The following is a 10,617-nucleotide window of genomic DNA, read 5'->3' on the forward strand; positions in this document are numbered from 1 at the left end:
AGCACAATTAATAACAAAGAAATAAGAACTTCTTAATACTACATTGGAAGTTAATCTTGTTCTTGCTTACTGCAGGATGATCAACAAGTGTTTTTATCAGAGAAATTAGATGAAGATTTACTCTAAATTCAAAAATCATCATTCAATATACTGTTTAAATGAAATGCAAAAGAAAGCAGAAAAAAACTTAGGAAAGAACTCAACATATGCCCCCAAAAAAGTCTTCACACACACACACACACACACACACAAAAAAAAAAAAAAAAAAGAAGAATGGGCCTGTCCTAGCATGACAATGTTCAATGTCATTGAACACTGAGTTCAATGACAGAAGAAGCCCAAGGTATTAGAAAAAAATGTTTCGGCATTGAATAATTCAGTTCTACATTCATACAGAAGTGTAAAAGCACTAGAGACAAAAACCTGTTCCATACTAAAATTACTAATGGCATATATTAAGTGCCAACCCCCTGTCAAATTTGGCACTGTCCCTTATACTGAATGAATGTAGTTTGTTTCTTGGATGCATTTCATGTACTTTGTTTTGGATGTCATATTAATCTTCCCAGAAGTACTTGGAAAGAGGTAATTTGTATGATTAAGAGATAATATGACCATCAGAAGAATGATTTTTTTCAGATTTTTGTTGCCATTGTTCTAAGTGTGAATTAGGCATTAAGTTTTAAATACATGCTTGTTTAAAAATTGAGCATCTTCTATGAGAAACAACATCTACAAAATTTATCATGTTTTCTATAAGAAAATTTGTTTCTAAACCCGAAGAGTGCAAATTATTAACAGGCCTTAAAAAATAACTATTCATAAAGCTTTGTGGATCATCTTGTGTTAGAAATGAAGGATACTAATATCTTATGTATCTTTTTGTGTTGCTGCTTTACAAAATAATTTAATAATGTTTTCTTGAATTCTGCTAAAGCTCTCTGTCTCTCTCTATCTCTTCTGTTAAGGTAATGTATAGTTAACAAGGGTATTAACTGAGTTATCATCAACTGAATAGGATACACCATAGATGAGGTTTTTACTTGTTTTCTGTTTTGCTTTGTTGTTAAAGAATGACTTGTGATTTCTGATTGCTAAGTCAATTTAAAATGAGTAGATATTGGCTTATCATACTGGCATTGCCTACATATCTACACATTATCATCACCAGTTATAGTTCCAACTGGATGCTGGAAATTTTTATTTTTAATTGAAATCATTATATTCAATGTAATTTAAAGCAGTGAAAGGTGAAAAAATATTACATATAACATACCAGGAAACATGTTATCAATAAAAAAGAATACAGTTTGCCTTTAGGTAAATGAACTGTGATCTTACATATAATAATTTAGAAATAATTTATGTATAAAAATAATTTCTCACTCATAAAATAAATAAAATGTAAAATTTTATACATATAGCAACTTTACACCATTTTTTCATTGTCTGTTTGGAATGAAAATACTTAGAAGCTGAAATAATTAATTACTCAAATTTCTTTCCACTTGATCCTATGTAATGATCTAAAATTTAATTTCAAAATTATAAAGCTATATCCCTGCACATCACATAGACAGTAAATAGTAATAAGGTAAACCTTACTGAAAATAAATATATAAACTGGATGCAATGTACATATATCTTAAAAATACAATTTACCAAAACTGACACAAGATGAAATAGAAAACCAGAATAGTTCCATATGTATAGAAATTTAATTAATTATCAAAATGCTTTCCACACAGAAAATTCCAGGTCCAGATGCTTTCACTGATTAAGTCTACTAAACATTTAAGGAAGAAGTTTTACCAATTGTACATAATGTTTTTCAGAAAACAGACCACCAGAGCCCAATATTAAAACTTGAGAAAGGCCGGGTGTGGTGGCTCACACCTGTAATCTCAGAACTTTGGGAGGCCCAGGAGGGTGGATCACCTGAGATCAGGAGTTTGAGACCAGCTTAGCCAACATGGTGAAACCTCGTCTCTACCAAAAACATAAAAAAATTAGTTGGATGTGGTGGTGGATGCCTGTAATCCCAGCTACTCAGGAGGCTGAGGCAGGAGAATTGCTTGAACCCAGGAGGCGGAGATTGCAGTGAGCCGAGATTGCACCACTGCACTCTAGTCTGGACAATGAGAGCGAAGCTCTGTCTCAAAAACAAAAGCAAAACAAAAACAAACAACTTGACAAAGACATTGCAAGTGTAAGAGTATACAAAAAAAGTAGAGGGCAGCAATTAAAAACACTTTATTTTGTTGTGAAAATACGAACTAAAATCAAGTTTTACTAAAAATATGCTTCCTTGCTATCTGGTATAAATTCAAATTATTTTTAAGATCTCCTGGCATTCTATTATTTAATTTTTGTGAAACTGATGAAGAAGAAAAATGAAAATTTTGATAGCCTTGTACAAAAATACAAATTATTTGTATTTTTAGTTCTGCTACTGCTGTTTTAAATGAGCATTGAGCATTTGCAATTCTAGTCTTACAAAAATGCACAGAAGACACATAAGCCAATTATCACACAATGTCGTCATTTTTTTTCTGTTTTAAAGTGTATAATCATTCTTTACTTATCTGCAAGTTAAATTGCTGATCACTTCCACCATTGTGAAAATAATTTTCTCCTTGAAATATCTGAAAAACTTTTGTAGTAGAAAGTGTGTAGGACTATTTAATGTGGGTAAGAGCTAAGGAAAGCTTCTTAGAATACCATCTTCACAGTATGTAAATTTTTGTTGTGACAGAAAAAAGTTTATTTTATATCTGTTATTTAATAAATATATTGAGTACCTACTATATTCTACAAACATAAATTTGGGGAATAATTCATATAGACAAGGATATCAGTATGTTTGCGTAAGACTTCTAGATCTTTTTCATGCTTTTGTGCATTGTGAATCACCAAGAGGGTTGTTAGATAGGCAACTATGGACAATATATGATTTGTGCAATTTCAATGCACAAAATTTTCCAGTTAAGATTGTATGTGGAAGCTAAAATTCAACTTTGTTGTACTTACCAATCTATACTCTGTGCCCCATTGAAAAAGGGACAACTATTTCTAACTAGTTTAAAGTCACTTGCTTTGCCTGACTAGACTGGGGACATTTTTCCAATTGGCTTATCCTGAGCTATTATTTTTACCCATTTGGAACTTAGTTAAGGCAAATATTAAAAATCAGAAAAACATATTTATGTGACGATCTTTAGAATGGCAAATAAATAAAGTATTTGGTTTTTAAGTTGGTCATCATTAATGTGTGTATGTGTGTGAATGTGCTTCCATGTATACATTTATTTGTTTTATCAACATTGACTACCATAATAATACTTGGGATAGTAATTTATTAAAATCAACTCAAATGTTATTTGTATTAATCCTTAGATTGAAAGGATCCTCACCTCTTATTAGGTACTGATGTGCTTTGGCTGTGCCCCCACCAAAATCTCATCTTGAATTGTAGCTCCCATAATCCCCACGTGTCATAAGAGGAACCTGGAGGGAGGTGGTTCTATAATGGGGGCAGATTTTTTTCCCATGCTGGTCTTGTGAGAGTGAAAGAGTCTCATGAGATCTGATGGTTTTATAAAAGGGTCATTCCCCTGCACATGCTGTCTTGCCTGCCTCCATGTAAGACATGCCTTTGCTTCTCCTTTGCCTTCTGCCATGATTGTGAGGCCTCCTCAGCCACGTGGAACTGTGAGGTCATTAAACCTCTTCTCTTCCCTTTATAAATTACCCCGTCTCGGGTAGGTCTTTATTAGCAGCATGAGAAAAGACTAATACAGGTGCCATATTGTATTTATATTAATTTTTAATTCTCTAAGATTGCAGGCAATTTTACAAACAGATTAAGTGTTTATTTAAGCTGCATTAAAGTCATTCCATATTAATCTTGTGTTAAACTGGGTGGTAGCTAAAAGATAATAGCTTTAGAATGATTTCCATTATAATCCTTTGTTTGAAATTTCCCCATGCTTACTGAAAGCTTCACATTTTTAACAAATGTTGAGTTTTTCCACCACATTCTGGACCCAACTTTCTCAATTATTCTTAAGTCTCCTGTCTTTAACACACTTAGAACAAATTTTATGTATTTGTGTATACACATGCACGCACATTTTACATATACCTAGCTGGTAATAATTTCTATTGAGTCTGGAATACCATTCTAACTCTCTGTCTATCTATCTATCTATCTATCTATCTATCTATCTATCTATCTATCTATCTATCTATCTATCTATCTATCTTTCTATCTATCTGTCTTTCTATCTATACCTTTCATATTATTCTTTTAAGATTTCATAAAAAATTTTCTGTCTACTACAAACCCTATTAATCTCACGTTACTCAAGTTTATGATTTTTTAGTGCTTAATGATATGCTATCTTATTAAGATGAGTATCACATAATTATATATAATACTTCTATAATATTATATAATTAAGATAAATATGATCACTTTGCAATTAAAATGTCCTGGCATTGAAATATTTTACTAGGATAGAGGGTATCCACATAAGGATATCCAAAATGTGTGTAACATGTAAAGAGTAACAATTCAAAAAGCACTCATGTAGCCACAAATTTTTTTAACAGAACAGACATTTATCTTTGAAGTCCACTAGTAGCCTTACCTAAGTGTAATAAGAGGTAAATACTCTCACAAATTTTGTATTTTTAATTCTCTTTTCTCATTTTATAGCACCATCCCAGCTATACTGTTCCCAATCATAGAAGAAAAGCATTTGGTATTTTCCCATTAAGTATGTTTTTGGTGCTGCAGGATTTTTCTTGTGGGGGAATTGTTTTGTTTTGTAGATGCCCTTTATCAGGTTGAAGTTTACTTCAATTATTTTATCAATGTTTATTTTTTCTTATTTTTAAAAAAATTTAAAATTCTCTCCATTATGGATACCTAAGTTGAGACTTATCAAGAAAGATTTAGTCAACTGATTTTTCTATGTCCATTGAAAGGATTATATGGTTTTCCCTTCTTATTTTGTTAATCTAGTAAATTATATTAAGTTTCAACTATGAAATCTGAGTTACATGCTAATAAATGTTATTCGGATAGAATTGACATACAAAATATGCATTCACTTTAGGTTAGCAGTTAAATGAATTCTGCCCCTTTCTAGTTACAATCCCAGTGAGGTTTTAAAATATTTAATTTCCCCCAAAGTTCATTCTAGATCCATTACAGTTAACTCTGTACACAGAAAACTCCTTCCCAGGTCAGCTTCTGTTATGATTTCTGCTAGTATAGACTAATTTAATCTGTCCTAGAAATTCACTTAATTAGAATTATACAATAGCCTTTTGTGTCTGATTTATTTCACTCCATATAATGTTTTAGAATGTTTTAATGTTGTTTTAGTCATCTGTAATTCATTCATTTTATTGACGAATATCATTTTTTTGAGTACTGCAATTTGTTTAACATTTTACCTGCTGATGGACACTTGCATTGTTTCCACTTGCAGACAATAATGATTAAAATTGTTATACACATTGCTATGCAAGTTTTTGCATGGATATATATCTTCATTTTTCTTGCGTCAACACCTGAGAGTAAAATTTCTGAATTATATGTGGTCTGACCATAAAGTAGATGTTAACCTTTATTAAAAACGGCTAAGCTGTTTTTCAAAGTGGTTATCATTTAATTTTTTCATCAACAATGTATAAAATTCTAATTGTTTCACTTCTGCCTTAGATATTGCCAATCATTTTAATTCCTAGACATTCTAATGAGTATGTACAACTATCTCATGTTTTTAATTTTGATTTATCTGATGTCTAGTAATGTTGAACATCTTCACATGTATTTACTGGCCATTTATACGTATATTGATTCCTGAATTATCTGTTTAAATATTGTGTCTCTTATCCCGGTGGGTGATTTATCCCTCTACTATTTAGTAGAAAGTGTTCTATATGTATTTTGAATTCAGACCTTTTGTCAAGTATTTTGTATCACAAATATTTTCTCCCAGTGTGTGGCTTACATTTTTATTGCTTTAATAGTGACTTTTGAAGCACAAATTTTAAAAATTAATTCCAATTTATCTTTTTTCCTTATGATTTGCGCCTTTTTGTGTATTGTCTGAAAAATAGTCATACCACAAAGTCATGATGAATTTCTGTGTTTTCTTCTATGTATTTATTTTATCATTCTAAAAATTTGTATTTGATTTTTCTTCTTTCTACTTGTCTTCTCAGATTTCCAATGTTTTTTTTATTTCTCATTTTGTTTTGTTTTGTTTTTGAGATATGATATCACTCCAGGTTGGAGTGCAGTGATGTGATCAGGGCCCACTGCAACCTCTACTTCCCAGGCTCAGGTGATTCTTTTTTTTTTTTTTTTTTCTTTCCAACTTTTCTGTTAACTTCAGGGGGAACACGTGCAGGTTTTTTGCATGAGTAAATTACATGTCCCTAAGGTTTGGGGTATGAAGGATCCCATCACCCAGGTAGTGCACTGAGTGCATACTCCCCACTTTAGTAGTCACCAGTGACTATTGTTCTCATCTTTATATCCATGTGTACTCAATGTTTAACTGCCACTCATAACAGAGAACACATGGTGCTTAGATTTCTGTTTCTGTGTTAATTCGCTTGAATAATGTCCTCAAATTGCATCCATGTTGCTGCAAAGAACAGGATTTTGTTCTTTTTTATGGCTGCATAGTATTCCATGCTATATATGTGCCACATTTTTTTTAACCAATCCACTGTTGACAGATAACTAGGTTGATTCCATGTCTTTGCTATTGTGAATAGTACTGTTATGAACATATGCTTGCATTTGTCTTTATGGTGGAATGATTTATTTTCCTTTGATTATATACCTGGTAATAGGCTTGCAGGGTCAAATGGTAGTTCTGTTTTAAGTTCTCTGAGAAATCTCCCAACTGCTTTCCACAGTGGTTGAACTAACTAACATTCCCACCAAGTGAATAAGCATTCCCTTTTCTCTTCAGCCTTGCCAGCATCTGCTATTTTTTGACTTTTTAATAACTATTCTGACTGGTGTGAGACGATATCTCATTGTGGTTTTAATTTGCATTTCTCAGATGATAAGTGATATTGAGCTTTTTTTTTTTTTTTTTTTTTTTTTACATATTTTTGGATGCACATATGCCTTCTTTTGAGAAGTGTCTGTTCCTGTCCTTTTCCCATTTTTCTAATGAGGGGAGTAGGTTTTTGCTTGTTGTATTAAGTTTTTTATAGATTCTGGATATTAGACCTTTGTCAGATGCATAGTTTGCAATTATTTTCTCCTATTCTGTAGGCTATTTACTATATTAACAGTTTTGTTTTCAATGTAGAAGCCCTTTAGTTTAATTAGGTCCCATTTGCCAACTTTTGTTATTATTACCATTGTTTTTCGTTACTTAGTCATAAATTCTTTACTATGACTGATGTTCAGAATGGTATTTCTTTGGTTTTTCTTCTAAATTTTTATAGTTTTGGGCCTTTCATTTAAGTCTATTTTATCTTGAGTTAATTTTTATATATAGTGAAATGTAGGGGTCCGGTTTTATTCTTGTGCTCTCAGCTATCCAATTATCTCAGCATCATTCATTAAATAGGGAGTTCTTTCCCCATTGCTTGTTACTGTCAACTTTGTAGAAGATCAGATGGCTGTAGATGTGCAGCTTTATGTCTGGGTTCTCTATTCTGTTCCAATAGTCTATGGGTCTGTTTATGTATCAGTACCATGCTGTTTTGGTTACTGTAGACTTGTAGCATAGTTTTAATAAGGATAAAGTGATGCCTCAGGCTTTGTTCTTGTTGCTTAGGATTGCTTTGGCTATTTGGACCCATTTTTAGTTCCATATAAATTTTAGAATAGTTTTTTTTTTTTTTTTTTTTATTTCAGTGAAAAATAACATTGGGAATTTGATAGGAATCACGTTGAACCTGTCTATATCTTTGGATGTTATGACAATTTTAATGAAATTGATTCTTCTAATTCATGAGCATAGAATATTTTTCCATTTGTATCATATATAATTTCTTTTAGCAATGTTTTGTAGTTCTCCTTGTACTTTCACCTCCTTGGTTATATGTATTCTTAGATATGTGTATTTTTTTCTGGCTATTATAAATGGGATTGCATTCTTGATTTGGCTCTCCACTGGAATGTTATTGACACAAAGCAATGCTACTAATTTTTGTAAATTGATTTTGTATCCTGAAACTTTACTGAAGTAGTTTATTAGCTATAGGAGCCTTTTGGCAGAGTATTTAGGGTTCTCCAGTTATAGAATAATATCGTTAGTGAAGAGAGAAAATTTGACTTTTTATTTTCCTATTTTGATGCTTTTTTTTTCTTTCTCTTATCTGATTGTTCTGGATAGAACTTACAGTACTATGTTGAATGGGAGTGGTGATAGTTGGCATCCTTGTCTTGTTCCAGTTCTTGGTGGGAATGCTTTCAACTTTTGCTTATTCAGTATGATGTTAATTATGGGTTTGTCATAGATGGAACTTATTAGTTTGAAGTATGTTCTTTCAGTGCCTAGTTTCTAGTGCCTAGTTTCTAGAAGGTTTTTTTTTTTTTTTTACCATGGAGAGTTGTTAGGTTTTATAGAAAGTTTTTTATTCATCTACTGAGATGATCATATGGGTTTTGTTTTAAATTCTGTTTATGTGGTAAATCCCATTTATTGATTTGTGTATGCTGAACCAGCCCTGCATACCAGGAATAAAGCCTACTTGATCACGGTGATTTAACTTTTTCATGTGCTGTTGGTTTTGTTTTGATAGTATTTTGTTCAAGATTTTTACATCTATGTTCATCAGGAATATTGACCTGTAGTTTCTTTTTTGTTGTATCTTTGCCAGATTTGGGTATTAAAGTGATGCTGGCTTCATAGAATGAGTTGGGGAGGAGTCCCTCCTCAATCTTTTGAAATAGTTTCATTAGAATTGATATCAGATCTTCTTTGTACATCAGGTAGAATTTTGCTGTGAATCCATCTGGTCTAGACTCCTTTTCAGCTAGTAGTTTATTAAATTATCAATTCGATTTCAGAACTCAGTATTGGTCTGTTAGGGTTTTGATTTTTGCTTGGTTCAGTTTTGGGAGACTGTGCGTTTCCAGGAATCTATCCGTTTCTTCTACATCTTCTAGTTTGTGTGCATACACATGTTCATAATAGCCTCTGAGGAACTTGTATTATCAGTTGTAATGTCACCTTTGTCATTTCTAATCACACTTATTTGGACCTTTTCTCTTTTTGCCTTTCTTAATCTAGGTAGCACTCTATCAATAATTGGTGTATTTTTGATTCTATCTTTTTCCTCTGAAGATTATTACTTCCTTTCCTTTCCTCTCCTCTCCTCTCCTCTCCTTTTCACTCTGATGCTCAGGTCATAGCTCACTGCATCCTCAGCCTCCCTGGGCTCAGGTGATACTCCCACCTCAGGCTCCCGAGTAGCTGGGACTGCGGGTGCATGCCTTCATGCCATACTAATTTTAGTATTTTTTGTGGAGACTGAATTTTGTCATGTTGCCCAAGCTGATCTCAGATTTCCGGATTCAAGCTATGTGCCCACCTCACCTTCTCAAAGTGCTGGCATTACAAGCATGAGCCATGATGTCTGGCCATTTTCTTTTTGTGTGCATTTGTAGGTGTTTTTCTTGGCTGTACTTGATCTTTAAGTTTTGCTTCTTGGGAAGCAAATCTGGTCTGATCGTTTCAGGTCTCCTTTTCTTCAGTCAAATTTCCTTGAATCTGTTCCACACAGGGGCTTTAAGTGTCAGTCACAGCTATGGGTAGAAAGAGTCTGGGGACTCCTGTCTCTGGCTTTTTCCCATTTATTATTCCATTTCTATATTTGTAGCTCCTGGCTTCAGTTTTCAGTTTCCTTAGTCCAGAAAAACTATGTTCATTTCTAAGATTTCCTTCCTCTCACCAGCATGTATATTTTGTAGACTATACTTAAATCTAGGCTGCAAGTTATGGAAATTTTATCTAGCTATCTAGATACCTATATTTGATCCTTCAAGGAAACACATACTTCCAGAGCATTTCTGCTTCTGTTCAAATAGCTGTTTTCAGTATTATGTGCAGATTTTATATTGTTTTCTAGCTTGAAGTTTATCTGAGAGAGTCTTAGTGCATCATGATCAGAAGCGGTGATTCAATTTTTTTTAATTTGTTCATTTTTTAACTAGCAAATATTATAAATTCCACTACTAATTTCAATAATCTACTTGTGAACACTGAGGATTCTGAATAGAAAATCATCTGGTCTGGAGTAAAGTCAGTTGCATTTATTTCTATCAATATTTATACAACTAAGTTAAATCTTTACTTTTTTTAATGAGTAGGTACTCCAATACAATTTTGAATAAAAGTCATGAGAGTGAACATTTTTGTCTTGTTCCTGATCTTAAAAGGAAAGCTTTCTATATTCTACTATTATATATAATGCTGACTATTTTTTATGTATGTTTTACATGATTAAGAAAGATCCTGCAATTCTTCATTTGCTGTGTTTGTAAAATTGTGAATATATATTAAATTGTATCAAATATTATAATAAATTATTAATGATAAAATTTTTATTTTTTCTATTTATGTT

Source organism: Theropithecus gelada, chromosome 7b (assembly GCF_003255815.1).
Source record: "Theropithecus gelada isolate Dixy chromosome 7b, Tgel_1.0, whole genome shotgun sequence".
Taxonomy (NCBI): Eukaryota; Metazoa; Chordata; class Mammalia; order Primates; family Cercopithecidae; genus Theropithecus; species Theropithecus gelada.